We start from the raw sequence: 27,750 nt of genomic DNA on the forward strand, positions 1-27,750 counted from the left end.
TGGCCAAACCCAGCATTAATTAGTGTTGTCATTGGGCAGGTTGTGTTGTCTAAAGGTTAGAGCATTTTCTGTGAATTAGATCTGGCTTTTATTACTGACTGACACCCAGGCTGTCTCTACACTGCACACCTTTTCCGGAAAAGGGGTGCAGTATAAACACAGCACCAGTGTTTAACATTGTTTATAGGTTTTAAGGCTAGCAGAGACCATTAAATCATTGCTACATTCTGGATGCAATACAATACCTGTCTGGTAACCCTAAGTGCTTCAAAATGCTCTCATGGTGTTATTCTCCGATTCCAGTAGCCAGCTTGTTACCACCCAGCCACACTCTGAATATGTCTGGCAAAATGACTTCATCACACTCCCTGTCCCAAATTTCTTCAAAACCATTTGTCTGAAATGTTCAATCCTCTCCTGGAACCCCCAGAGTAATAATAAGTTTTGTTTGCTCCTTTTAAAGAGACAGAATCACATTGCAGCTTATTAATGTAACTGGCATAAATGCACCCTTCATGTCAAGTACAGCACCGAGTTGGTTTATTATAAAAGCTAAATGTATTAACCCAGGTTACATGATATAAAGCAGAAGGAATTAAGCCAGAAAGGGTTAAAAACAAAAGTAAAAATACATTTTCTCAAGGGTAAGAGAACAAGCAACAATCTTTCTTCTAGGTGCTTACCAATCTCCCTTTCCCAGTCTTCAATCACACTGAATGAAGGACCTTTCTTTCTCAGTTTAGAAACATTCTCAGATACCCCTTTTTCCTCTCTGGATGCCAAAGATGGCTTCTCTCCTTGCTAATACCTTTCAAAGTTCAGCTGATCAAACAGAATCACTCACTGAGCAAAGCAAAGGTTACAAAGAATGTAAAAATAGGATGTAGTCTTGGCTAAAGCAGGGTCTACAAATCATATGCAACAGAATGTGGTTTAGTGGTTTCAGGCCATTAGTCTGGCCAGTGTAAATATATCCAGACTTGCTGTTTTTCACATAAATTCATCCCTGCAATTCAAGAAAAAGAGCACGGAGGGTCAGGTTCACCTCTCCTCCCTTCTGGCTTCACCTTCACTAAACTAATTTACTGAAAAGATCTACAAAAATTCCTAACAATTAAAAAAACATTGATACTCATCCCGATAGGTGGCAGTGACATAGACACCTGGTTGTTTGTTAAAATACCCCTCTACAGCATCATAAACACAGAGATGCTGCAAGTACAGTATAATGATTTCAGGAGGAGTAAAGTATAGGATATATCTACATTGGAGGTGATCCCAACACACCCCCTGTCCCAAATCAGGTAGATGTGTATGCACTAGTTTTGATAATTTTAGCATATTAAAAATATTTTGATTCCAGGGGAGGAGTGGTTAGGTGCCTGAGTGCCTACTTAGCATCTTTCTTGGGAGTGTACTGAGGGTGGCTGGCTTGTTCTGCTGCCCACATTGCTGTGGCTATGCTGATGATTTCAGTCCACTAGCTCAGTAAAAGTTATAGTACATATGACCTCTCAAGCTGGGAATTGCACCTCCTAGTGAACTGTGGGGCTATGTCTACACTGGCAGCTGGAACCGGAAGAGTTCTTGCGCAAAAAGTCTTCCACAAAAGCGTGTCTACTCTAGCATGTGCTTTTGTGCAAGAGCATCCATGGCAGTGTGGACGCTCTCTTGCTCTTGCGCAAGAAAGCTCTGATGGCCATTTTAGCCATAGGGGCTTCTTGCACAAGAAATTCATGTTGCCTGTCTACACTGCCCTCTTGTGGAAGAGCTCTTGCTCAAGAGGGCTTATTCCTCATGAGGAGAGGAATAACTCTTCTGGAAGAAGCCCTGTTTTACAACGCTATACTGTAAATTTACTTGTGCAAGAATGCACGTGCATTGTAGACAGCAGGAAAGTTTTTGCGTAAGAATGGCTGTTCTTGCGCAAGAAGCTGCCAGTGTAGACATAGCCTGGATGTAACCATAGGGCTCTCTGCTGTTGCCATGGGGAGACCATACCGTGCCCCCAACGCATACTCTCTCTGGGGCACTTAACAGTCTTAATATCAGCAAAGCACTCTGTGAATCCTGGGCTGCAGTGGACAATGACAACTTCCTTTTGAAACAATCATGGGGGCTGAGCTAACAGTTAAATGTCCAGCCTCCAGTGCTGCTGGTGGGGGCAGCAGTCCAACATTCATTTTGTGAATGAAAAGCAATTCAGAGTCATCACCTCGGGTGATTAAAACTGAGACAAGACTCTGTAGCTCATCAGTTCAACAGAAGATATTTTTTAAAAATGACTGTTTGGTAAATTGTATTTTTTCACAAGCTCAGTAAATGAGTAAAAATGTTCCTGTGTTATCATCTCATTTATAACCATTATGCTTCTCGAGTGAGTGGTGCGTTGCTAACTCTGAATTTTACACTGTTCCAGAGGGAGGATTGAGAAGAGAGAAACATCAGCATGGAGTGGAATATGTGAGAGTCCCTTGACAAGGCTTTGTCTTTGACAATGCCCTGTGGCCCAGTTCAATTTAAAATAGAATAGGTTTAAGGGAAAAAAATATAAGAGGAGCAAGAGACATTTTAGGGTATAAAGAAGTAAGGTTATACAAAGACACATTGTTGTCAAACAAGAATAATGTTATTTACCTTGAAGGGGTTAATCAGGGATGCTGATTCTGATGGATCCTCTTCTCGGTGATATGTCTCTTGATGTTCCAGGTTTTCCTGATCCCTAGTTTGGTTCTGAAGTTCATTGTTAAGAAAACCAAGTCACCCTTAAAAAGATAGGGGTAGAGAATCAGAAATATAATTATGTGTTCCTTTTGAAAAAAATTATAGAATTAACCAATATATATTAGACTGAAAATTATTGGCTTATGGAACATGTAGAAGATTTGGACCATTTGTTCTAGAGTACCCCATACAGCCTAGAAGGAGGCACTATATGCCGGGACATGTAGTAATTTCTGTGAGAACTCAGCCTTGAATTTTAGTACTCAGGATCACACTTAAGAACCAGGCATCTCATTCTGCCCTATGACACTGATACTTTGGCCACTCAGAACAGCTGGGTTCTTTTTTTTTTTTCTAAGAAAAGGACAACAATCTGGGTCTTTACGGGGCAGAGAGCAGTGGCTGTAGGCACCCATTTCTGAAGACAGCAGCAACACAGACATAAGGGTGGCATGCCTGGTGTTGTCACCCTTTCTGCCACGCTGCTTCTGATGGCAACATTGCCTTCAGGCTGGGTGGCCAAAGAGCAGCAGCAGTTGACTGGACACCCAACTGTGATGGCAGCAGCAGCAGCACAAATGTAAGGGTGGCAATACCATGCCCCCTGCAGTGCTCTACCACCTGCCATATTGTCACCATTTTTCTGAAAAACTTTTCTGTCCCCTCCAACTGCCAGTCCCAACCCCCCAGCCCAGGTTTGCATCCTCAGTGGCTGTCCCTCTTGCTCCACATTGGTTATGGCCCTGTCTAAGCATCTCACAATCTTATAATGTTTTGAAGCTATGTATAAACTGCACCCCTCTTTCGAAAGTAAATTAGACTGATCCAAATTGCAAATAAAACCAGGATTTGAATTTCCCGTGCTTCATTTGCATAATGGCGGCTGCATGTTCTTTGAAGTCCTCAAAAACAAGGATTTCAAAAGTGAAACCGTTGTCTAGATGCAGTTCTTTTGAAAAAAAAATAACCCTTTTTTCGAAAGATCCTGTACTCTCATTTTTTGAGCCAGTTCTCTCAACAAAATGAACAGCAGCATCCACAATGGCTGTTTGTCAATAATAAAAGGAAGAGAAAAGAAAGTCTCTCATAGGAGTGGAAGTTTTTTGTCACCAAAACTGGGTGGTTTTTCCCAACAAAAGTCATATTGAAGTCAGAATGCTCTCACTGTTTAGTAAATAAATGGAAGTTTTTAGTGACAAAACTTGGTAATGTAGACAAAGTGTGAATAACAGTGCTTAGCACTGCCAGCTATCTGGTGTGCCATGTCCTGCCTCCCTGCCCACTCCCAGTTAGAAAGTGGAGCAATGAGGCAGGGGGTGGAATCACATTGTTCTGCTTCCCATCCCCGCTGGTGAGTGTAGGGGAGGCCTGAATCCTGCTGTGAACATCCAAGCCCCTTACCTCACCCACTAGTGCTCTGGGCTGCATCTGAGGAGAAGACTTGAGGGATAAGGGGGTGTGGGGGCAGGTGCAGGGCCTGGGGTGGAGTGGGTGTTATCCCATTCCTACCCCAGGTGGCATGGGAAGAAGTCACAAAGGAGAGTAGTCACATGACTGGTAACTCCTCCCCCCTCCCCCCAGCATCCTTCCTAACCAGTCACTCCTGAATAAAGTGTGGTTTTAAAAATAAAAAAACCCTATTTTCAGCAATACACTGCAGCAGAATTGTAACATTTCTTGGCATAATGGCTTTGAAGCCACTGATCATTAATACAAACATTATGAGAAGTTAGTCGCAACTGTCACCCCACTTCTGTCAAAACCACTTATAAAATATAGCAAATGAGGCCTATCTCCATGGCTGACTAAACCCTGCAAAATTTGCTCATTATTAAGTCGGTATAACATTTTTGAAGCTGATACAAGTAAGGCAGTGTTCCTTCTCCTTTCATTTCTGTCAACGGTTGAACTATTGGTCTTCATTTTCAGCTGGCACCTCATATAGAACAACAAACACCAGCAATATTTATTATTCAAGCACTTTTAAACACCCCAAATAGGCAATATCTATGTAAATCTCTATGTGGGATAAACCATACTTAACTCAAGAGGCCTTTCTGGTCATAGCTCTGGGCCTTGAACAAGTGCAAAGAAAAGAAGAGTATTAGAAGGTAATTTATGTTCACATCAGATGAGATCCCAAACCCAGAATAATCCACAGAAGTCTCAACTATGCTCTAAAGTGATTCGCTGGTAGACTCACCCAAAATATTGGTTGCCTGGTGGAGGATTGCCAGTGCACAACAGTATTACAGCCATTTCCCATCTCTCTTTTTCTATGCTGTCCTATGGCAGGAATGGCACAAAAAGGATCAGATTCTAGCCTTTAAAAAATGACTGTGTAAAGTGTCCCCTGTATGCAGTGTTCCCTATAAATGAGCACTTGGGTGGCCACCAGGAGAGATTCAGATTCTGCTCAACTGATTAGCAGAGCACCCACAGACACCCACAACCAGCATCATGTGTTTCTACTGGTAGTGAACATCTGCACATGCCTCAGTGCACATAACAAATTTATTCTGCACATATATATTAAAACTTACAGGGAACATTGACTGTGTGTATCCTTTTTAATGACTTCCATTCCTGTAACAAAAGGCATGTGTAAACATTAAAGATTAAAAAAAGATGTTTCAGTTAACTAGATCTGGTGCGAAAATAACTGGAGCAAATAAAATATAGCATCACATAATTAATAAACATAATCAAATCACATGCAATCTAACAAGCGGAGCATTTGGTCCTGCCATCTTTGACTTGGAATTCAGCGCGAACAGAATCCAACCTGTATCTCACGGTAATTGTTAGGTAGAGTGGTTTAAAACTAAAGCAACTGTTCCATCTGAAAACAGGCCCGCCATCTCTTAATTCTAATTATTGATATTTGCTGAGTCATTGACAATATTCTGGGGAGCAAATATTTGTTTTGGATATTTGTACAAATGGCATCGTCTTATTTTTTTGTGCAGCTTTTTTTAATAGGAGCTTGTCCTTGCAAATGACCCTAGAAAGAAATCTTTGATTTAGTTTATAACCCATTAATCACCACAACGAGAGCAGGAAGCAAAAGCATTTTAGTGACGCTCATTTGTATTTGTTGGGTTTTTAAACTCTATACTAAAGAAAAATGTAATAATCATTTAGATTATGTATATTTCATTGTTTCAGAGAAAGGTATTTAATGGATCAGTGGCCAAATTAGAGGTATAGTACAAAAATTAGAGATTGATGAGGTCTTTTTCATTACATAGTTCTGCCAATGCAGGATTTTCTCTACAGCATAATTTACTCTTCATTCATTTATGAGGTCAATTTTTAAAGATTTGTACAGAATTTGATCCTTCTGCGATTGACTTTAATGGCAGCAAACCATGGCCCTGATGAGGCTGCCACTGCCTCTTTTGAGACACATTTCCATTCTAAAGGTTACACCATTCAGAAGAGTTCTTCTCTATCCAGCCTAAATTTACCTCCTCTTGCTTTTTTTCAATTCCTCATAAATGTGATGATTCCACAATAAAAGCAATAAGCAATTTCTCCCCTTTTTTTGTGTTTGCAGCCTTCAAATCTTTATAGATGTTTATTATAATCCTTCTTCCCTTTCATCCTTTATTCATCAAGAACAGTAGACTCAAAAAGTAATTTACTGAAAACTAGATCGCGAACTCTTTAATCCCACTGGTGAGTAGTGATGCATTTGACTAGTCTCTTTGGAATAAAGTACTAAACAATGTAAAGAGAGGATCTAGACATAAAAAGAAACAATTTTATTCATTATTTGTTTTTAAAAGAAACCAAAGTTTTGATAATGACAAATGAGACCAAAGGTGCAATAATGAAGATATAAAGTGCTAATACAATACAGAACAGGAAAATAGCATGTGAATGAATTTTAATACACTAGTTGTCTTTTTTGGATTATTTCTTTTCCTTCAGTTGCAAGGTTGTTCTACCAAAATGATTTTCCAGGAGGCTAGTGACAGCCTCATTTTTCACTATCAAGTTGTAAATCTGCATTATCAATTACACTCCATCTCATTATGAAGCTGTCTGTTCCTACAGTCCACTGTGATATTGTTAGAAGAAATGGCTCACAGAAAGCTTATAGCAATGAAAGAATCACTTCTTTTAATAACATTTTTAGAAACATAGTTTCAGAATTCAGTGCATCAGAGGCAAATAACTCAGAATAATAAAATTAGATATGCCAGATGTGTGGAAGAGAGAGGTACATTTAGATGTAATAGACCAGATCCTGAGTCCTGTTCTGGGTACTTTGGCTCTGGCCTCCATTTTAACAGGGATTGTTATTCCTCAGCAATCCCTTGGTGACAGAATGGCTTGTGAGGTTGCTCCAACATTCAATGGCGCCTACCATCTGAGAGCCCCAAAGACCTTCCTGAGCAGAGCTCTCACACTAGGTAAGACTGAGCCCAAAGTGTATTCAGCTCCAGGGCCTACTATCCTGTTTTTAAGGAGAATGTTTGAATTAACGGGTTGTTTTGTTTTGTTTTTTAAATACACTGAAAATTGAAGAGTCTCGAAGGGGAAGCCACATTAGTCCATAACCAAAAGAGCTTAAAAAACAAAGAATGGCCCTGTTAGTCTCTAAGGAGCTGCAGGACCATTCCTTTAGTTTTTACATTTTTTGAAAATTGAAGAACCTGTAAAGAAAACATAGAAACTGATTATCAAGTTCAGTTTGTTCCCAGGTCCCACTTTGTTCCTTCATCATCCCTACCACAAGTCTGGGTCTGACAAATCCCCTGTGGTTTGTGAAAGCAAGATTCTCTTGCACACTGTGATGACAAAGTTGTTCTCTTCACAAAACCTCAAGTATCATTCTCCGACACATAACCTCCTTCATGTCTCCTGCAAAGGTCCCACTAAACAGCATGGCACATGACCACATAGCTATTTTCTGTGCCCCGCTCAGAGGTTCAAAGCTCCCTGTGTAGGCAGGGAGCTCAGCTGACTGGCAGGGCATCTGTAAACAGCAGCTTAAGACTGCCACGTGCTGAACTGAAGAGCTCCCAGAACAGAAAAGCAGATGAGATAAGCAGCGGAGATAAGGAGTGAATAAGTGGCTGAGGGAGAGAGTGAATGAGTAATTAATTGGCTTGGGGGAAAATCAGAGGGGAAGGGAGTTTGAAGATTGACATCTGGAGGAGAAAGAGAGAGAGAAGGAGGCAGAAACCGAGCAGTCTCTTTAACCCTCGTGGGCTGGGAAGGGGCTGACTGCTAGAGGTACGTGGGGGAAAGAGTGGGTGGGTTCTGGCAGTTCTGGTATCTGTGCAGTGAGGTGGAAGCAGAGGGCAGCTTGTTTTGGGTGTCATGACTAGTGGCAGCCCTCTCTATTAGGCTGGGTTGGGGAAGGGGAGGGAAGCAGCTTCATAGTGTGTGTGTGTGTGTGTGTGCTCTAGGAGGATATTTGTATGATTGCATTTCAAACAAAGTTCACATAGCTGTCAATGGCTTAAGATAAGAAAGAAAAGATTCTTTTAACAATTTTTTGAGTGTTACAGATATCTAAAACTTAGAACTTAATGACTTTTTTAAATCTTGTGTTTCTAATTAATACATGATAAACTGTATTTCACTGTGCTATGTGGTAGAGTTCTGGCTCTTATGAGTCAGAAGTGGCAAGTACTAGGTGTGATGTTAGTTTTGTAGGATGAAACCCTATTTCCAAGCTCTTTGAAACATGCATCTATCTACAAACCCTGAAGCCATGTGCTAATTTGTTCTTGGGCTTCCATTCTCTCTCAAGTGGAAAAAGGCTAATTCCCTACGGGTATGTCTACACTACCCCACTAGTTCGAACTAGCGGGGTAATGTAGGCATACCGCAATTGCAAATGAAGCCCGGGATTTGAATTTCCCGGGCTTCATTTGCATAAGCCGGGCGCCGCCATTTTTAAATCCCGGCTGGTTCGAACCCCGTGCCGCGCGGCTATACATGGCACAAACTAGGTAGTTCGAAGTAGGCTTCCTAGTTCAAACTACCGTTACTCCTCATTCCACGAGGAGTAACGGTAGTTTGAACTAGGAAGCCTAGTTCGAACTACCTAGTTCGTGCTGCGTGTAGCCGCGCGGCACGGGGTTCGAACCAGCCGGGATTTAAAAATGGCGGCGCCCGGCTTATGCAAATGAAGCCCGGGAAATTCAAATCCCGGGCTTCCTTTGCAATTGCGGTATTCCTACATTACCCTCCTATTTCGAAATAGGAGGGAAGTGTAGACATACCCTACCTTAGTACAGCACCTCCGTATTCACTAAGGCTGTGTCTACATTGGCACCTTTTTCCGGAAAAGGGATGCTAATGAGACAAGTCGGAATTGCAAATGCCATGGGGGATTTAAATATCCCCCGCGGCATTTGCATGAACATGGCTGCCGTTTTTTTCCAGCTCTGGGCTTTGCCTTAGAAAAGCGCCAGTCTAGATGGGATCTTTCGGAAATTAAAGCCTTTTCCGGAAGATCCCTTATTCCTGATTTTAAGACAAGTGGTGTTCTAGGTACAAATACCTAGAAACCATCTACTACAAGACAGACCCAAGAAAACCAACAATAGAACACCACTTGTCATCACCTACAGCTCCCAACTTAAACCTGTCCAACACATTATCAATAGATTACAGCCTATACTGGAACAGGACACTAAACTCCAAGAAGCTCTGGGAGACAGACCCATAGTCTCCTATAGACAACCACCTAACCTCAAGATGATTCTTACCAACAACCACAGGACATATCACACTAATACCAACCCTGGTACTTTCCCTTGCAACAAACCCCGCTGCCAGCTTTGTCCACATATTCACTCTGCTGACACCATTATTGGGCCTAACCAAGTGAGTTATAAGATCAAGAATACATATTCCTGCGCCTCCAGAAATATAATCTATGCTATCATGTGCCGAAAGTGTCCGTCTGCTATGTACATTGGACAAACGTCTCAGACACTTCGCCAAAGAATCAATGCCCACAAAACAGACATTAGACAGGATCACAAAGAAAAAACAGTTGCTTGTCATTTCAACCAGAAAGGACACTTTCTGAATGACCTGCTAACCTGCATCCTACTTCAGAGACATTCAAATCTGCACTTGAAAGGGAATCCTCTGAACTGGCATTCATGCTAAAATTCGACACTCTCCACACGGGACTTAACAAAGACCCCAGCTATCTTACCCATTACAAAGATAGCTTCCTCCATTATCACCTCTAATTCTATTAACTCACAGACATCTCCCCTTCCCCACCTCTAATATCATTAACTCACTGGCATTCACCTCCTCCCCCCCCCCCACATCCCCCTTCTGTTCTGTAATGTGATTTGTCCTTTTCATGTGTGTGCATTTTTTTTTTAAATTGTATCCTTTGGTATATATGGTTGTGACTATTTTCTTCCATTATTTGATCTGAGGAAGTGGGTCTGGCCCACGAAAGCTCATCATCTAATAAACCATCTTGTTAGTCTTTAAAGTGCTACATAGACCTGTATTTTGTTTCAGTTACACCAGACTAACACGGCTACATTTCTACCACTACCCGTCCCAGAATAATCCTTTCACCTATATCTCAGATATTGAAGCCTTCAAATATTTTGAAGACCCCAAGATGCAGAGAATCCTCTAGCTGTGTTCTGTACCCCATGCTACAGAGGAAGGCGAAAAACCTCCAGGGCCTCTGCCAATCTACCCTGGAGGAAAATTCCTTCCCGACCCCAAATATGGCGATCAGCTAAACCCTGAGCATGTGGGCAAGACTCATCAGCCAGACACCCAGAAAGTTCTCTATAGTAACTCCTATCATCCCTCCATTGATCTATTCCCACTGATAATGAATGGTCAATTAGTTACCAAGATCATGTTATCTCATCAAACCATCCCCTTCATAAACCCATCTAGTTTAATCTTGAAACCAGATAGATTTTTTGCCCCCACTACTTCCCTTGGAAGGCCGTTCCAGAACCTCACTCCTCTAATGGTTAGAAACCTTTGTCTAATCTCAAGTCTAAACTTCCTACTAGCCAGCTTATATCCATTTGTTCTTGTGTCCACATTGGTATTAAGCTTAAATAATTCCTCTCCCTCCCTGGTATTTATCCCTCTAATATATTTAAAAAGTGCAATCATGTCCCCCCTCAGCCTTCTTTTGGTTAAGGTAAACAAGCCAAGCTCCCTGAGTCTCCTTTCATAAGACAGGTTTTCCATTCCTCGGATCATCCTAGTGGCCCTTCTTTGTACCTGTTCCAGTTTGAATTCATCCTTCTTAAACATGGGAGACCAGAATTGCACACAGTATTCCAAATGGGGTCTCACCAATGCCTTGTATAATGGCACTAACACCTCCTTATCCCTACTAGAAATACCTCGTCTAATACATCCCAAGATCGTATTAGCCTTTTTCACAGCCATGTCACAATGGCGGCTCATAGTCATTCTATAATCAACCAGGACTCCGAGGTCCTTCTCCTCCTCCGTTACTTCCAACTGATGTGTCCCCAGCTTATAACTAAAATTCTTGTTATTAATCCCTAAATGCATAACCTTATACTTCTCACTATTAAATTTCATCCTATTGTTATCACTCCAATTTACAAGATCATCCAGATCTTCCTCTATGATATCCCGATCCTTTTCTGAATTGGCAATAGCTCCCAACTTTGTGTCATCCGCAAATTTTATTAGGACACTTCCACTTTTGGTGCCAAGATCAGCAATAAAAAGATTAAATAAAATTGGCCCCAAAGCTGATCCCTGAGGAACTCCGCTAGTAACCTTCCTCCAACCCGACAGTTCACCTTTCGATATGACCCGTTATAGTCTCCCCTTTAACCAGTTGCTTATCCACCTCTCAACTTTCATATTAATCCCTATCATTTCCAATTTAACCAATAATTCCCCATGTGGTACTGTATCAAATGCCTTACTAAAGTCAAGGTAGATTAGATCCACTGCATTTCCTTTATCTAAAAAATCTATTACTTTCTCAAAAAAGGAGATCAGGTTGGTTTGGCACGATCTACCTTTTGTAAAACCATGTTGTAATTTGTCCCAATTGCCATTAGCCTCAATGTCTCTAAGTACTTTCTCCTTCAAAAATTTTTCCTGGATCTTACATACTACAGATGTCAAACTAACAGGCCTATAGTTACCCGAGTTGCTTTTTTTCCCTTTCTTAAAAATTGGAACTATATTAGCAATTCTCCAGTCAAATGGTACAACCCCTGAGTTTAGAGATTTATTAAAAAATTTTGCGAATGGACTTGCAAGTTCATGTTCCAGTTCCTTTAATATTCTTGGATGAAGATTATCTGGGCCCCCCGATTTACTCCCATTAAGCTGTTCAAGTTTGGCTTTTACCTCAGATATGGTAATATCTACCTCCATATCTTTAGTCCCATTTGTTAAGTTACCATTATCCCTAAGCTCTTCATTAGCCTCATTAAAGACTGAAGCAAAGTATTTGTTCAAATATTGGGCCATTCCTATGATGAGACCACACTGCCGGCTGAGACTGTTGGTCACAGTGGGGATGCTCTGGGCTTCGGGGCGGGCGGGGGGGAGGAAGCACAGAAGGGAAAGCATGGGATCTTGAGCACATGAAGAAGGGCCAGGCCGAGCTTTCCCCAATGTAAGGGTTACCAGCCACCAAAAAAGTCCAGCTGAGGGAAGAGTTGAGCTGGGTTATAAATCCAGGAAGCTAGCAACAGAAAGTCAAAGAGGAGTTGGCCTGGAAAGCTAATCCCCAGAGATGCTGGGAAGTGGTACCATGCAGTGATCATACCTTTACTGGAAATTTGGCTTTTCTGTGAGAAATTTCAGCCAAAAAAATGTGGCTCAAACTATATCTCCCAATAAGCATTTCGTTCCCTCCCCCCTTCTTTTTGGAGGGCAATGCTTGTATCCCTAAAGCCTTTGGCCATGAAGCATCATGGGGGATACAGTTCCACCAGGGATTCTGACCTACAGTGTAGAATGGGAGAACAAGTCACCCAGACTACAGCTCCCATGAAGCTCTTCAGTGCCATTATAAAACTTAATATTTGGGGCTTTGGCGAATATATACTAGTTTTCAGGGTTTTTTTTGATGACATAATGAATTTTTCTGCAAACAGCAGAAATTTTTCACAATAATTAGTTTGTCAATAAGCCAATTCTCCATCAAAAAGCCATCCATGTTTTGTGATAAGAGACTATTTAAAATCTTTGTGGTAATATTTGTAAAACCTCAGATTTCCCAAGAATTGTTGATGTAGTGTGAACATAAGTGAAAGAATGCTGACATACCAAATACCCTGCCAGCCCCCGTAAATGAGACTCTATTAATTTCAACAAGAGATCCTTATTGGCAATTACATTCCAACACACTTTTACCTATGTATCCAATAGAAGGTATTTTATCACACATATAATATGCATTACCCAGATGTGCTAAGTGAGACTTATAGCATGATTTGTTGTTGTTCGTCCATCGTATTCGAAGAGGACCTTGACATCTAACGGGTTGTGGACTGTCCAAGGTGTGTCCGCAAATGGCTGATAAGGCCGATACGGGCACGGAATGTTCTGCCACATGTCGGGCAGACATGTGTGGGCACCACTGTTGCAGCTTTTGCAACTCTGGCTTTACGGAGTGCTCGCTTCTCTTGTGCTATGGTTGTCCTTCTGGCTTCAGATGTTTGACAGCCTTGGTAGATCAGCGTGTGCCATGTTGATCGGTCTTGTGCCAGGGTCTCCCAGGAGGTGGTGTCAATATCCAGGGACTTGAGAGAGGCTTTAAGCGTATCTTTGTATCGCTTCTTTTGTCCCCCGTGCGATCGCTTCCCTTGAAACAGCTCACCATAGAAGAGCTGTTTAGGGATGCGATGATCTGGCATCCTTGCAACATGGCCTGCCCAGCGTGTCTGAGCTTTCATCAGCAGGGTGTAAACTGACGGCAGACCTGCTCTAGAAAGGACTTCTGTGTCTGGCACCTTATCCTGCCACCGGATCCTCAGAAGTCTGCGGAGGCAAATCGTGTGGAAGTGGTTCAGTTGCCTAGCGTGCCTCCTATATACAGTCCAAGTCTCACTGGCATACATCAGGGTAGTTAACACTACTGCTCGATAGACTTTAAGCTTTGTAGCAAGGCTTATTCCACGGCAGTCCCACACTTTGGTCAGCAGTCTGCCGAATGCAGAGCTTGCCTTGGCGACTCTGCAGTTGACCTCGATGTCAATTGTCACTGCGCTGGAGAGGGTGCTGCCAAGATATGTAAATTGGTCCACTGCTTGCAGCTTTTGTCCCTTCACTGTGATGGTGGGCACTTGATGTTGAGCTTTCGGAGCTGGCTGGTGCATCACTTCGGTTTTCTTTGTGTTGATGAGAAGGCCGAAGTTGTCGCATGCTGCTGTGAATTTGTCAATGCTGGCTTGCATTTCCTGCTCTGATCCAGCATTCAGGGCGCAGTCATCAGCAAAGAGGAGATCTCGTAGCACAGCCTCCTTTATCTTGGTAACAGCATGGAGTCTTCGCAGGTTAAACAGTTTCCCATCGGTCCTGTATCTCAGTCTGATTCCCAAGGAACTGTTCTGAAAGGCGTCTGACAGCATGGCTGGAAACATTATGCCGAACAGGGTCGGTGCCAGCACACACCCTTGCTTGACGCCGTTTGTGACGGGAAAGGCCTCTGAAGCTTCTCCATCATCCAGAACATGAGCCGTCATGCCGTCATGGAACTGACGTACCATCAAGATGAATCTGTCAGGGCACCCAAACTTCGACATGATGCGCCACAGACCTTCGCGACTGACAGTGTCAAAAGCCTTGGTGAGATCCACGAAGATGGTGTACAGTTCACGATTCTGCTCTTGACACTTCTCTTGGAGCTGTCGGGCTGCGAAGATCATATCCACCGTGCCACGCTCTTTGCGGAAACCGCACTGTGTCTCGGGTAATAAACCCTGTTCCAGGTGGTCAATCAGACGATTCAGCAACACTCGTGCAAGGATCTTACCTGCGATGGAAAGCAGTGATATTCCTCTATGATTATCGCGAGCTTGCCGATTTCCTTTCCTCTTGTAGAGGTGTACGATGGACGCGTCTTTCAGTTCCTGAGGAATAGATCCTTGATTCCAGAAGGACTGGAACAGCTGAGTGAGTTTGTCAACAAGCACTGCACCACCACCCTTAAAGACTTCCGCTGGGATCGCATCAGATCCTGGGGCCTTGCCACTGGACAGCTGGCTGATGGCCTGTAAGGTTTCAGTCTCTGATGGTGAGACATCCAGGCTGTGGTTGATATCCGCCTGGGGCATTCTATCAATTGCCTCGTTATTGATGGAAGATGGGCGGTTCAGTACGGATTGGAAGTGCTCAGCCCAACGCTGTAAAATCAGAGCCTTCTCAGTAATGAGAGTTGCACCATCTGAGTCCAGTAGAGGGGAACTCCCTGAGGGCTGAGGCCCATACAAGGATCTAAGGGCTTCGTAGAACCGTTTGGCATCATTTCTATCAGAAAACTTCTGGATTTCATCTGCTTTGGCACTCAACCAGGAGTCCTGCATCTTGCGAAGCTTGCTCTGTACGATCCTGCGAATGTTGTTGAAGGCATTTTTCTTAGCTGTTGACGATGGGTCATTCTGATGAGCACGGTGAAGGCGATGCTTTTCAGCAAGTATGGCCTTGATCTCTTCATCGTTTTCATCAAACCAGTCCTGCTGTTTCCTGTGTGAGGGTCCAAGAACCTTTAGTGCAGAAGAGTGCACAATATCCCGGAAGCGTTCCCAGTCCTTCTCAGCATTTTCCTCTAATTGCAGCTCTAAAAGTTGGTTGCCAAGATCTTCTGCTAGTAAAGCTGCTGTGTTGGGGTTCCTCAGTCTACTGACATTGATCTTTTTCATCACAGCTTTGTTTCCCTGCGGACGTCTCTGTGGCTTGATGTGAAAGCTTAATTTGGAGATGATAAGTCTGTGGTCAGTCCAACAGGCATGGCCTTGGTCACCCTTACATCCTGTCTGTCTTTCCTCCGCACAATGACACAATCAATGAGATGCCAGTGCTTAGAGCGTGGGTGCATCCAGGACGTCTTTTTGCGAGTGGGCAGGCAGAAGATGGTATTGGTGATGATCAAATCATGAGCCGCACATGTCTTCAGTAATAGTAGGCCATTGCTGTTACATTTACCGATTCCATTTTTTCCAATGACGCCATCCCAGGCAGTGTGATCAGATCCTACTCTCGCGCTGAAATCGCCAAGTAGAATCAGCCTGTCAGTGCGCTTCACGGATGAGAGTAGGGCATCGAGATCTTCATAAAACTTGTCCTTTACTTCATCCGGATTCGTCATTGTGGGCGCGTAAGCGCTGATCAGTGTGGCTTGCTTTCCTCTCGGTAGTGGAAGATGCAGTGTCATGAGTCGGTCATTCACGCCCTTGGGAAGACTGGCAAGTTTGCGGACAAGATGATTCTTAACCGCAAAGCCAACTCCAGATTCACGACGTTCGTCACTGCTGCGTCCACGCCAGAAGAATGTGTAACCACCTCCTGTTTCCATGAGCTGACCTTCATTTGCTAGACGAGTTTCACACAGGGCCGCAATATCGATGTTAAATCTTGTGAGATCTCTGGCGACCAGGGCTGTTCTTCTTTCTGGTCGATCTGCTGAAGGGTTGTCTTGAAGCGTGCGTACGTTCCATGTGCCAATAGTGAGTGGTGTCATCTTGCATTTTGTTTGAAATTTTATTGTTCGACCGCATGAGATGGGATCCCCTCCAGCCACGGTAAGCTGGCCAGGGTTCTATGAAGCAAACAATGTTTAGGGCACCTTTTCTAGCCCCTTCCTCTTACTACGGAGGTGAGCAGTGCAATCCTAAAGAGGGCTGCTCAGTCACTCAGGTAGACGCTGAATCCAGCTGTTGCTTCAGCCAGCAAGAAGACGACCATTAGACCTGAGCCGCCTGTGTGCAGGTCCGCGGCTACAGCTCCCAGTGTATCCACACCTGCTGCTTCATCGCTCGCCCGTCGCCACAGGACTTTAAGGTTTACGGGACTTAGGGGATGTCGAGATGTCAAGACTTGCGCGTGAATTGGATTAAAGTGAGGGAGAGGTGCGCATAGTCAGCCTCACTCTCTCTTCCCAGATTCCATCTTGCTCCAATGGCAGGACTAATGTCAAGACGGTTGGAGATGGACTGGGCGCAGTGGTTGACCAGGGCATCTTTCATGTCTTGCCATGCTCTTAGCGTACCACATCGCTTGCAGAAACCACCTTCATGACCGTTGGTCCTATTCTAGTAGGTCTCATCCGCTCGATCCGCCGGAGTCTGTCTTCACATGCTCGGGATAGACAAGTCCCTATCTCACCGATTTACGTCTGATCTAAGGCACATAGCTACATGCACAGTATGAGATATATAAAACAAATGATCACAGACATGTTATATATGATACAATGAAAGCCTCTAAAGTGTGTGTGGTGGGGGGAGGGAGGGACAAAAAGGGACTGAATAATCTCAAGACAAAAAACTGGAGCTCCCCCATTTATCATAAAATATAGGTATATATTTACTTGTCAACTTTATTGTCTCACAATTGAATCTTTCAACTGAAAATTAGAATAATGAGACTGCAAGGTAATAGCAATTTGTATTTATTTCCTAAAACTTTGTGTCCAAATTAGCTTAGTACTATCTGCCAACATGCATAAAACACAGCTTGATAGGAGGAAACCCTTGTAAATGATGGATCCAACATGAGCAAGCTGACTGCATTGTTATATCAACAATTTATACATAACCTGATGAGAAACACATTGAGAGAGGATGACAAACAGATTTTTACTAAGCTCAGTAATATTCTAAAGCCACAATTAGACTTCTGCTTCATACTGAAAAGTCAATATCAATGGGGATATAATAAATTGTGCTCATTATGGGCCCGGCCTTAGATACATTTATATACATGTCCTATATTGTGACGCTGGCATACACAGTGCCAGTTCAAACCAAGCCTGCCATACATCAACTAAGCACTGAGAAATACATAGCTGGAAACTGTCTGCCTCACCTGTGTGTTTGTGTTATCAAAATGCGTGTTAGAATGATAAGAATGTTTAGACTTTGAGAATTGTCTGCAAGTTGCTGCATGCATTAATCGCTTATAACACCTTTTCCCATCTCTGCCCCCACTCCTCTTCAGGCCCCAGTTTGGCCCTTGTACTCTCTGGTTGCAGGAAGCAGTTACCCAAGCCCCAGCCCACTCTGCTCCCCCAGCTCCCAGGTGTGTTGCTCCGCTTTCCACTACTGGTGAGTGCAGAGGGTGATTCCACCCCTTCTCCTACCTTCCACTCCCAGCAACATGGTTGGGAGCCAGTAGAGCAGCATGGGCTGGGGCCGGTTCACTCCACTTCCTGCCAGTGATGAGCGTGGGGGTAGGGGGCTGACCCCTACAGCTTATGCCAGGCTCCCCACTAGTCCCCCAGGCCATATTGTTGCAGGCAGGGGCTTGGGAAGGGGTGGAAAGGCCCCTCCTCTCTCCAATGCTGGGAGCTGGGTTGCTCTACTTCTTGCTGCAGCTGGTGACTGTGATGGGGGGGGGGATACATACCCCTACTGCCAGAGCCATGCCCCTGCTAATACCCTGGGCCTCATAAGGCCCCTCAAAACATGGTTTCCAGGGAAGTGTTTTGCCTGATTTAGCCCTAAAAGATATCTAGAGCTTGTTTATTTGAAGAATCTTCTATTGCCTTTTGAAACAAACACTACATAGTTCCCATCTTAACTGCATTAGCCTCATAAATAACTCAGAAGTAGGAATCAGTTCAGGGAAGTCCTATGGTCTGTGTGATGCAAACAATCCGATACATGATCACAGTGGTGCTTCTGGCCTTAGAATTCATGAATCAATGGAAAAACACTCTTCCCTCTGTACATACTAATCAAATTCAACCATCCCAGGTGTAAAGTGATTAAACATCACATGCATTAGAAAGATGTTCAATGACCTATATGGATGAGATGGGGCTTTCAGTTCTGTTACTAATGGAGAAGTGTGCACACTGCCCCAACTCCATCGCTCATCGGTTCACTTCTTCCCTTTTACTCTATCCAACTATTACCCTTGCCAGCTTTTTTTTTTCAGCTGACACATGTTGTCATTATGGTAATGAGGTTGACTGTCCAAGCCAGGATAATTATGTAGGTCATTTGGGGGAAAGTCTGATCAAGAACAAGAAGATCATTTGAATTTTTCTACTCACATTACTTAGATATACTGTAGAATAAGTGTGGTTCCACTAACCCAGAGGAGTTTGTGACCAAAAAATTGAAGTATCCTTTTTCCCCCTCAAAAGGAATTCTGCTACCTTATTGTATTGCCACAAGGAAAATCTATTTAAAAATTAAACCATTTTCACCCTGTAAACAAGATGTTCTGTAGTAGGACATTGTCATCTCTAAACAAATCTCTTTTCATCCGAATTTCTCCATGAAAAACTTAACAGCTTTTTGTTTGTTTATATTTTGCTGTTTAAAAATAAATGTCCATTGTGCAATTAGAACTCATTTCCCATTTTTACCCCTTGGCTGCCAGTCTATCGAACTACAGAAGTTGGGGTTTCCTCCCTTCCTGCCTAACTCACTGTCTTCAAGAAGGTGTTGTGCTTCTGTACCACTGAAGTTCTTAGGAGTTTTACCAGTTCTACAGGAACAGAATAGGTGCTCAGTTGTCACCTCTCCCAGTGTGAACTGTACAGAAAAACTTTATCAATTTCTTAATTTTTTTGCTTCAGGAATATCACTGAGCATTGTTCATTTTTGTATATTCTTTTTGATGACTTCAAATATATTCTGAACTCTTTTTTTATTCCACATCCTTAATAGAGATGTTTTTATATCTACATTTTTTTCTCAATTATTTCTTGCAATGCATTGGAGATTTGCTTTAGCTGATCTGAATGGGAAAGTATCACAGTGGATAAAACTTAAATAGATTAAAAGTAAATAAAATCATATATAGAGATTGAAAACACACATGTCCTGACAAGACAATCTGTCTAGCAAAGAAGAGGTAGAGAGATATGATGGTCTTTTATTGGACCAGCTTCAGTTGGTGAGAGTGAGAGACAAGCTTTCGAGTTTACAAAGAGTTCTTTGAGCTTGAAAGTTTGTGCCTGCTTGTGATGGCCTGGACTAGGCCATGACGCCCCCTGCAGGAGACCAGCAGCCTTGCTGAACCCCATCCCGGAGAAGAGGTCCTCCAGGAACTATAGAGTGGCTATCTCTGCAGCAGCCAATCAGGACCCAGCAGAGGGGTAAGGTTAGGGCTTGGCAGTTTATTTCAGGAGCTCCACCAAGCCATACTCTGACTGGGAGGTCAGCACTACGGCCAGCTCCTAGTGTGAGTGGAACCTAGATCTGGGTAAGGCTCAGATCCAGTGGCAGAAGACTGGCCACAAGCACACTACAGACTCACTAGTACTGTGGACAGGGCTAGTTCAGCCCTGGTTTCAGGACTTTGAAGGCAACTGGATGACCAGGCAAGGGCTTTGCATGGTGCCACTTGACCACAGCAGGGCAGCAGGTAGACCTGTTACACTACACTGCAACCCACAGCAGTTGGTCTAGTAAATGTAAATTAATGGAGATTGCTTATCTTCTAGAACTGGAAGGGACCTTGAAAGGTCATTGAGTCCAGTCTTCTGCCTTAACAGCAGAACCAAGTACCACCCCTAACAAATTTTTGCCCCAAATGGCCTCCACAAGGATTGACCTCTCCACGCTGGATTTAGCGGGCCAATGCTCAAACCACTGAGCTATCCCTCCCCCTGTAATAGCTTATCTGTTTATTTCCCTAATATCCTGAGACCAACCTACCTATAACTACCCAGGATAGACAAATGGTAGGTGGCTTTTCATGTTATAATACAGGCCTGCCAATGGAGGTGTGGGGCAAGGGGCAATTGTTTGGGGAGAGGGGAAGGTGAGGTAACGAGGCTGGGGGAGGCATGCTGCTGTGGTAGCTCTGCATGCTTTGGGGAAAGTGTCTCTTACTTCAAACAAACTTATGATATGCCCCATACAGGATCCAAAGTGTGTCTGAATCAAGAGATGCTGCAGTTTTTCCCCAGAGCAGACAGGTTGGAGAAAGGAGCTCAGGTGCAACATGATGCAGCTGAACTGGGACTCCTCTGAGCAGTTGGGGGGATGGGTCTGGGCCAGCTCGGGGCTCCTCTGGTGCAGGGAGTGGGAAGGGTGCATTGGGCTTCTCCAGGTGTGAGGATGGGCTTGTGGCCCCGGCTTAGGGAGGAGGGCATGGGCACCATTGATTGTTCTGCCCTGGGCCCAGAATTGCTGTCAGTGTGCCTGTTATAAGGTAAAACAAAATCTACCTGCACTACAAATGTTTGTATAGCATCATTTATTTGTTTGGGATTTCTTTAAAAAAAAATCTTGGCTTCCCATTACATTACATACCAAACTGGGGCTAGGATTTTACTTGGCATGTCTGTTCCCAAGTGATAATCTCACTCTCTAATGCTTCAGGATGTGAGAATTAGATATTGCCCAGGAATATGCATCCTAGAACAGTTCCTGTGGTGTTCAACAGCACTCCAAAGTTTTGCTAGGCTGATATCAAATTCTCTAAGTCCCACAGGACTTTGTTTCCTAGTATGAGCATCTACTTGTGTTTTACTGGTCACCTCTGATGTTGTGATAGGCATGCTTGAGCCTTAGAATGTTTTTGCTTTTTCTTTTAAAGCAATAGGCTGGCGCTGGTACTGGAGCTTTACAAGTCTCAAGCCACATTTATTATTATTGAGAGATAAAGTCAAGTTAATGAAAATCTTCCTTTAGTTTATGTAGAATTTTTCAATCTGCTTATTTGAGTCCCATCAGAGATAGATTCCTTGCATTGAGAAGTGAATTGGGAGTGAGTGGGGAGAGGGAATTACTGGCACAGGAAAAACTAGAAGACTTAGGAGAAATTAAGATACGAATAAGTGTTCACAGACCACTTACCACTTTTTAGATCAGGTCATTTATCCTTTTGCTTTCGAGTTTTATATTATTTTGATAAGCCACTGGTGCTTTATAAATGTATGAAAGATATTATTATATGAACACACACAAAAACAAATTACACCAAATCCATTGTTTCCATGCCTTTGTGAGGATTTTAACAATGATCAGAGAATGCTTTAAATTATTCTTTCAGTAATCCTACACAATCCATGAAGGAAGTACAGGCAGTCCCCGGGTTACATGGATCCGACTTACATCGGATCCCTACTTACAAACGGGGTGAGGCAACCCCGCACTAGCTGCTTCCCTCCAGCAGACCAGGGAGACGCGAAGCTAGCGCCCCCCCCCACCAGCAGACCAGGGAGATGCGGAGTGGCTTTTCTCAGCAGACACCTCAGCTTGAGAATAAAGGACTGAGGGAAGTGAGGTGTGGGAGAATAAAACTGAGCTCTGGAGAAATGTTTGGCTAGAGTTTTCCCCTACAATATGTACCAGTTCTGACTTACATACAAATTCAACTTAAGAACAAACCTACAGTCCCTATCTTGTACGTAACCCGGGGACTGCCTGTATTACAAAAACTATCACAGTTTGATATCTTCCATTTTTTATTTGCCAAATTTATATTAATTTTCAGAACTGGGTAACCAAAAAGCACTAAGTGATAGAACCCGAGGGAGACACATTCACATGAATAAATAATTGCCTGTGGAATGAATAATTGTCACATTTCTATGCTCTTAAGTGTCCCCTCATCTGAATAGGCTCCAGCAATGTTTCTTTCCTTAGTTTCTCAAACACTTTTCTAGGACACAAGTTTTCTATTTATTACCCTATCATAGAAATAGGATCTCATGGTCTAGCTGCCCTATGTCCCAGAACCTACAATGACCCTTCATATCCCAGTAGCTTAAATGCATCTTTGCACAGAGCTCCAACCTTGTGGACATTCTAGGTTTACAGGTCACCTGTTTAGGGGCACAAGATAGTGAAAATAAGCAGATGCATATTCATAGTAAGAGTTCCAGATACAATCACTGTTTTTCTTCTGCCAGCTCAAGTATACACAGATCTAGACAAATTAGTAATACCTCTTTCTGCATTTCCTGGTCTCAGTTTTCTTACAACTCTGGAGTGTACCCTTGTGAGGAGTCCAGGATTCACCCTCCTGCACATGGTTTTTTTTCTAAATTATGCCACCTCTCTCTGCTGCCCAGCCTGTTTCCATTTCACAGGGCCAGTCTCTAATGAAACAAGCTCTCCTTTGAAAGCAAGTTCCTCTCTTTTTTTCCTCCTGCCCAAGCTTCCTGTGTGTCTTCACATAAGTCCTTCTGAGTCTTCCCTGTCACTACCAAGTCTCAGATTCTGTGGCTTTTAAAACCTGATGCTAACTAATCTTCTACTAGTTCTTCTTCTGGGGAAATCTCACTGCTGCAAAATCCATCCAACCTGAAAAACTTCATTATATTTGTTTCTCTTGGCTTCAGCAATTCCATTGTCCTAATGAACTCGATTCAGGACTCATTATATATTCCATGGGTTTTCGTGCTCTGGGGACATCCATGACAACATATGATTCCACTTAGACTGAGGTATTTAATGATACTGCAATTTCATAATTTGAATAAGGATTCATAAGTTTCACACTAGACAGATTTACAAAATTCATATACAGGTAGAGTTGGAGAGATCATCAAGTCCCTTGTCCTGAGGCAGAACCAAATGACCAATCCTACTAGGTGTTTGTCCCACCTATTCTTAAATGCTGCGTGAGATGGGGATTCACACCCTCCATTTTGAAAGCTACTGAGGACTTCAACTACAGTTAGAAGGTATTGTCTAATATCTAATCTAAATCCCTCTTGCTGAAGACAAAGCCCATAATGTCTTGTTCTACCTTCAGGCAACAAGATGTCACAACTATCTTCGGGTATGTCTACACTGCCACCCTAGTTCGAACCAGGGTGGCTAATGTAGGCATTCGAAGTTGCAAATGAAGCCTGGGATTTAAATATCCCGGGCTTCATTTGCATCTTGCCGAGTGCCACCATTTTTAAATCCCCCTTAGTGCGGACTCCGTGCCCGTGGCTACATGCGGCATGGAGTAGGTAGTTCGAATTAGGCTCTCTAATTTGAACTACCAGTACACCTCGTTCCATGGGGAGTAACGGTAGTTCGAATTAGAGAGCTTAATTTGAACTACCTACTCTGTGCCGCGTGTAGCCGTGGGCACGGAGACTGCACTAAGGGGATTTAAATATGGTGGCTGCTGGCAAGATGCAAATGAAGCCCGGGATATTTAAATCCCGGTCTTCATTTGCAACTTCGAATGCCTACATTAGCCACCCTAGTTCGAACTAGGGTGACAGTGTAGACATACCCTTCTTTATAACAACCCTTCATGTGTTTGAAGGCTGTTGTTAGGTCTTTTCTCAAGACTAAATATGGCCAATTCTTTTCATTTCCCCCCATAGGTTAGGCTTTCTAAATCTTTTTTTATTTTGTGACTTTCCTCTGTTTCCAGTTTATCCATATCTTTCTTGAAGAGTGATACCCAGATCTGGATACAATTTTCCACTAGTGCTGATTAGCGCAGGACAATAACTAGCTATGTCTGTTTACATATGACACTCCTGTTTGTATACCCTAGTATATTAACCCATTTTGGCATTTGCATCACATTGTTCATTTATATTCAGTTTGTGCTTCTCTATAACACACAACTCCCAGATCACGTTAGCAGTACTACCGCTTAACCAGTTATTCCCCATTTTGCGCTTGTGCATTTATTTAGCCTTCCTAAGTGAAGTACTTTGCACATGACTTTGTGGAATTTAATCTTGTTGTAATTTCAGACCAATTCTCTATTTTGTCCAGGTCATTTTTGCTGGGGGCATGTGAGGGTTTATTAAGGGCTCTGGGAAAGTGCTACTATGGTGATAGGAATACGGTACAGGCAGACACTATTCCCTATTGACTTATAAACGTTTTTCTCCTTCCTGCTGCCTGGATAGATAACCACACAGGTGCACCAATACTGTAATTTCTAACAAATACCATTGTGTATAACCCTGTCATCTTCCTTCCCTCCTTCCTTTCCCACTCCTACTCACTCTGAAACATATTCAGGGTCACAGTTTCTTCTCCCCCCCCCTCTCCATAAGTTGCTGATTGAAGAAGTTTATAATGTAAAAACTGCATGCTTCTGCTAAAAGTACTGTAAATGGGGATCGATACATTCATCATGTAGCTATAACTATTCATGATATGGGTGTTCTTACTAATAAATAAGGGTTTAAAGGGAATTATAACAGGTGTACATTTGCATACTAACTTGGATAAAAGGGAGTAGCTGTGGTTAATTTGTTGCTCACTCAGACAGAGTTTGGGGGGTCTGAGGCAGAATGAGAATATGCAATAAAGAATTCTACCTATTCCATCCTTTTCTAACAATTTTGAATTCTAATTCTGTCTTCCAAAGTGTCAGAATAATGTTGCTGAAGAAAAGTGACAAGTGTCACTGTGATTGGTTTTATCCCACTTTTTCAACGTGCAGATTTATGGTTTGCATAGACTGAGTTACAATTCCATCTCAGGACTTTTCATAGGGAAGAAGAGCTACACACCATTCATTAGACGTGGATGACACAAATGGCTCAGTCTGATCTTTGCATTTTATTAAATAGGAAAGTTAAGTTGTTCTTCTTGAATCCATATATTCAATCCATTAATTCATTGATTTTCAAGAAGCTGATTATTTACATCCCCTACTAGGTCTGTGGTACCGTAATTTAACCACGGGTTATATTCATTTTTACAAACCCCCTCCCCTCCCCACACACACACACGGGGTATACCTTTTTTTTTTTTTTTTTAAACTCACCTCATGGTGAGCGCTCCCCTGTCCCTTCCCCCACTGCACAGCCACCAGCCTCCAGGCAGAGGAGTGCTCATCTCCCGGTTCCTGCGTGGGAACCGGGAGATGAGCACTCCCCCCTACCCCTTCCTGCAGCTGTAGAGCAGGGGAACGGGTGGGGAAACCAGGTGGGGTGAGTGCTTCCCCACCCAGAGGGTGGCTAATTTCCTCCCCTGACCTGTAGAAGTCTCCCCTCCTGCCCCCCTGCACAGTTTGAAACAAAGACTTGTATACCCTGCGGGTTATACTCGTGCGTGGGGTATACAAGATTTTTTTTTACTCAAACTGCAAAAAACGCGGGGTATATTTGGGTGCAGGGTATATTTGCTAAATTACAGTAACCATGGGTGCCCACAGTTTCTGAAATCATACCAATATGGGCACAGAGATGGCACTGATCTTAATACAGCACAATTAATATTACATACTGTACAAAATATTATGGCCCAGATTTCTCAGGTAGCATAAATTGGAAGAGCTCCTTCAGTGAAGTGGTCTAATTACACCAGCTAAGGATCTATTCTTATATTTAAAATAGCTTTACATTAAAAATTCACCTTTTTTAGATCAGTCCAACAATCTGAAATTTCAAAAATTTCCAAATATAAGATCCACTGCTGACAAGAAATGAGGAGATAAAATTAAACTGACAGAAAAACAAGATCTAAAGAAAGCGATTTAAATTCCTGATCTTCCTGGTGTTCTTTGAAAGAATAACCCTTTTTTCTCCACTGCAGGGAAAAAATAGCAGCGTAGGCTCATCTGTTACCCTGACCTGCTTGGAACAATACCTGAAATATTGCAGGTCAAATATTCAAGATTCCCAGAAATTACTAGAAACTTGATTTGTCTGGAACCAAACCATGTATTGTCTCATCAGTATTCAGCAGCACTGCCCTAGCATGAAGAAGAATAAAAATAAAACTAAACCACAAGAAAGAAAAGACAGCAGAGATGGACTTTTAGAAGAAAACAGGCTTCTTAACCTTCTTAATCATGCTTGCTGTGGATTTTCTCTATGGCTATTGTATACCTTTCTGAGTCAAGAGACTGCTTTCTACATTCTATAAATGTACCAGCAGCAGTAAATCTGCAGCTGTGTATATGTGGAATGGGGAATCAGTTTATATTTGAGAACAAGCTGGCAACCACGCTTTTTAAATTTAAAGCTTATTATTTATTTTATATGTAAGTGTGACTGCTAGCTAGTGTGTGTGTGTGTGTGTCTGTGTGTGTGTGTGTGTGTGTGTGTGTGTAAGGATGGACAGTTGTTACACAAAAAGGGAGAGGCTTGTAAATATTCTCTGTCACTAGCTATAATAACCCTTCTCCTCCATTACAAGCTCAATGATTCAGACTCACAGCTCATCCATTTTCTCCCTCCTTATTCCCAGTATCTCTCAGATTCTGCTTTTGTATTTTTCTTCATTAACGGGTTGTAGATTGTTTGTTTGGAATTGAATAAGTCGGGCAAGCATAGCAACATCTGCTGTGTTTTTTTGTTTTTTTAGTTCCTTACATGAGCATACTACAGTCTTTATTTTTGCCTTTTGTAGTTAGCAGTTCATTAAATCCAGGAGAAAGAAAAGACTAAAGACAAACCAGGCACAACAGGCAAAGAAGATCACAAAGTACATATCCAAAAGGCATCCCATCCATTAGAATAAACTGCCTTGCAGGGCATCCAAGTTCATATTCCAAGCTTGGAATATTCCAAGTTCATATTGCTTGATGCTTGGACACTGGTTCATGACCAGTGTGTGTCTATGTGCTCAGAGCTGAAGGGAAAATTGAAATATATCTCCTCTGCCTTGAGACTGGCTTTCAGAAGTTCTCTAGGTACACAACACAGCTTTAGTCAAGTAGAAGAATGGATCTGCTTATTATGGGGTCGTTAAGTGGAAGATAAAAATGAGATGCCTGAAATACTAAACAAATTATTCAAGTGGGGATTTTTTTAATAACTTTTATTTATCCATTTCCCCTTTTCTTAAGAGCTGGTCTCCTGCCAACTTATATGCATGATCACATGCATTAGTTATGCTTCACTTCATTATTGTGCATTTGTGTTAGTACAGGTTGAACCTCTGTAGTCTGGCA

This window comes from Pelodiscus sinensis, chromosome 12 (genome assembly GCF_052426305.1).
Source record: "Pelodiscus sinensis isolate ZL-2025 chromosome 12, ASM5242630v1, whole genome shotgun sequence".
In the NCBI taxonomy this organism is placed as follows: domain Eukaryota; kingdom Metazoa; phylum Chordata; order Testudines; family Trionychidae; genus Pelodiscus; species Pelodiscus sinensis.